This window comes from Trichosurus vulpecula, chromosome 2, assembly GCF_011100635.1.
Source record: "Trichosurus vulpecula isolate mTriVul1 chromosome 2, mTriVul1.pri, whole genome shotgun sequence".
In the NCBI taxonomy this organism is placed as follows: Eukaryota; Metazoa; Chordata; class Mammalia; order Diprotodontia; family Phalangeridae; genus Trichosurus; species Trichosurus vulpecula.
The window spans coordinates 3,072,995-3,076,603 of NC_050574.1; the positions used below are offsets into that span (position 1 = coordinate 3,072,995).

The 3,609-nt window shown below is 37.0% G+C and overlaps 1 pseudogene; it reads right to left on the reverse strand.

Annotated features, from left to right (window-relative positions):
- Nucleotides 1-2,239: 2,239 nt before the first annotated feature.
- Nucleotides 2,240-3,192, reverse strand: LOC118835481 (annotated as a pseudogene).
- Between the last annotated feature and the right edge of the window lie 417 nt (nucleotides 3,193-3,609).

Genomic DNA, 3,609 nt, shown 5'->3' on the forward strand with positions numbered 1-3,609 from the left:
GTTCAATAGTTTTTTTCTATTTCAATTTTATTCATCTCTCCTTTGGTTTTCAGTATTTCTAATTTGGTATCTAATTAGGGATTTTCAATTTGTTCTTTTTCTTGTGTTTTCAGTTGCATGCCCAATTCATTGATCTCTTTTTTTCTCTATTATATTCATGTAAGCATTTAGAAACATAAAACTTCCCCTAAGAACTGATTTTGCTGCATCCCATATTTTGGTATGTTGTCTCATTATTGTCATTCTCTTGATTGAAGTTATTGATTGTGTCTGTGATTTGTTCTTTGACTCGCTCATTCTTTAGGATTAGATTATTTAGTTTCCAATTAGTTTTTACTTTATCTTTCCATGGTCCTTTACTACAAATAAGTTTAATTCCATCATGATCTGAAAAGGATGTGTTGACTACTTCTGCATTTCTGCACTTGCTTGTGAGGTTTTTTGCCCTAGCACATGGTCAATTTTTGAGTATGTGCCACGTACCACTGTGAAAAAAGTACATTACTTTTTATGCCCTTTCAGTTTTCTCCAGATGTCTATCATATCTACCTTTTCTAAAATTCTGTTCACCTCCTTAACTTCATTCTTGTTTATTTTGAGGTTAGATTTATTGAGTTCTGAGAGGGGGAAGTTGATGTTCCACACTAGTATAGTTTTGCAGTCTCTTTCTTCTTGTAATTTCCTTAATTTCTCATCTAAGAATTTGTATCCTATGCCACTTGGTGCAGATATGTTAAGTAATAATATTGCTTCTTTGTCTATAGTGCCTTTTAGCAGGATATAGTTTCCTTCCTTATGTCTTTTAATTAGATCTATCTTTGCTTTTGCTTTGTCTGAGATTAGGATTGCTACCTCTGCTTTTTTCTTTAGCCAAAGCATAATATATTGTACTCCAGCCTTTTACCTTCACCCTGTGTGTATCCCCCTGTTTCAAATATGTTTCTTGTAAACAACATATTGTCGATTATGATTTTTTTTTTCCATTTCAATAGTTTTATTGAAAGGTCACTTTCTTAGTATGAGAACGTAATGGTACTTTGTTAGGTTACTTCACCCAACTTAAGTTTGCATTGATGAATTACAAAGTAAATTCTTCAATGAATCAGGTGTTTAGGAGTAACTGAAGAGTGCATCTGCAAAAGGCTTTACAGTATGAAGCATAAGACATACGAGACATACTGTGGTCCTTGGTATCTTTAAAGGGAAGATTTTTTCCCACAACATGATGTCAAAGGGAAATTTGAACTAGTTATAACCATTGTGGAAATTAAAGTATATATTGCTCTGATTAACTATATGCTTTCCCAACCCTGTATGTCAGTTTAGATTCTTTAACCTACAATTAGCCTTAAGTGCTCCACCTGCCACATAAGTAGTCAATTAAATTGCTGCTTACTTGAATCTGGATAGACAACTCACTTTAGTCTCTAAGTTGAATTGTTACAGGAGCACCGTGATAATAGCATACCCATATGTACTGCTTTTAAATAGCAAGCTCTGTAGTAACGGTCCAGTTTCATACCTATCGTAATCCTTATTTAGAGTGTTAGCATTAGCATATATTGCTTTAGAAGGGCACAGCTGAGGTTTCAGAGTTACAAGACTGTAATAGTTGCTTGTAATAAGAGAAATTTATTTGTTTTCTAAGGGGCTAGATATTGAGATAAAAATCATTCTATATAAAACTTTGTATACTGTATCACTTGTGTCCTAGGATAACCTTGAAGATCACTTAAATTTAACATGTCTGTCTACAACTTTAATAGAATTTTATAATCAAATTTAAAGGAAAAATATGCCAAACGAAAATAAATCTTTAGAATTACTGGCTCGTCTAGCTGTATAAGGCTCCAAGAAGGTTGCTTATACTGCCTCAAAGACTAGTAACCTGGACTATACTAAAGTGCATCATACCATTTTTCTGAAGTTGATCTGTTTTGATATGAACTTGCATCACAATTCAAATAGCATCAATTAAAATCAATCACACCTTGCCATCAATACTACCTATAATCAGTGTACTGATCAGTTCACAGTATAGTCTCCCATCCTTATTCCACATTAGGATTTTTCACATTTGAGTTTTAGTTTTTATGAACATGCTTCAAAGAAGATCATAATTTAGTCTGGAATACTTTTCCAACTGCAGCGCACATAATCAATTTCCAACTAGAGCCTGTTTTCCTCTCGAATCTGAAAACATCGATGCTAACCTAGTTGCTGTTTCAGGCTTCACAGCTTAAATCCATTCTAATATTGGAGTCCACAGTTCTGATGTGAAATAAGCCTTCAAAATAGTGGGAATTTCTTCACCACAAGAATCCTGTGAAGACCCAGTTTCAGAGATTGTTGGAAGATGAGCGATTTTGTAATAACTATGCTTCAGTTGAGGTGCAGTACGTCCAGACACAATCCATTTCAACTTCTGAACATTTGGTTTAGAACACTTGTTTGAGTGTTCAGTTAGGCACTTTGCTACAAGTTCCTGCCAGAAGGTCAGATCTCTGCAGTTTATCTTGGAATGTTTCTGAAGTCATTCTACTCCTTCTGTCAATTCTAGAAATTTCTGTGCTTGAATCTCCAGTGCAATTATAGACAATGACAATTCAGGAGGCTTTGCTTTAGAAAACATAATCCTACAGTGGCATGCCTTAAGCTGAGCTTCCAGTCTTTCAAAACTTAGGTTCTTTCTCCTTTCAAATGGTAAGTTTTCATGAAAAAGTAGAAACTGTAAGACAGTAGTAGCTTTGACTTTCCAACACACCTTCTCTAACACAATCTTTTCCATTCTCATCAGGTCAGAAACTGAATTCGTATTGGCTTATTCATATCAAACAGTGGCTAATGGGCCATTTCTCTCTTTCTCTGTTGATTTCACAGCCAGATAGCAGCCACTTAATCCCACGCATCCAAGGGGTTTGGGCTGTACCTTCATTTTGAATGGAAATCTGTCCAGTAAATTCACAGCTAGAGAAAAAGTCTCTGTGTCAAACCAAAGAACTGAGTCAGGCTAAGAAGGTCTTTCACTTCCAAGTCCCTCAGTCTTGCCGTCATCCGAAGGCCATTATCATGAGCAGATTTAAATAGTCTCAAGCCACAGACCTTTGGCTGACATCTGGACTCCTGTTCCAACAGAACATTCAGCTGGTACAGCAGTTTCTGAGCCTCAGTTGTTACCAGTGCCTCTACCATCTTGAGCTCTTTGCGGCAGTTCTTCCTCAGGAGCAAGCCTCCCACCCAGGGCCTGTCCTCTCCTCACCCTGAAAAATTAGTCCAAACATCCCGGATGATGCGGGAACTATGTAAGGGAGAGGAGAGGGACCCAGGGGGGAGATGATGAAGGGGGTTTATGGGGCAGCAGCTCCAGTGATCTGAGAATGAGACCAGTCCCAGGCTGTAGAGTGCTCAGGATTATGATTTTTAATCCATTCTGCTATCTGCCTCCATTTCCTGAGAGTGTTCATCCCATTCACATTCATAGTTATGATTACTATCTGTGTCTTTTTCTCCTATTCCCCCCTCCTTTTTATGCTTTTATTTTTCCCTTCCACTCCTCAAAAGGATTTTGCTTTTGACCACTGCCTTCCTCAGTTTCCCCTCCCTATTGAA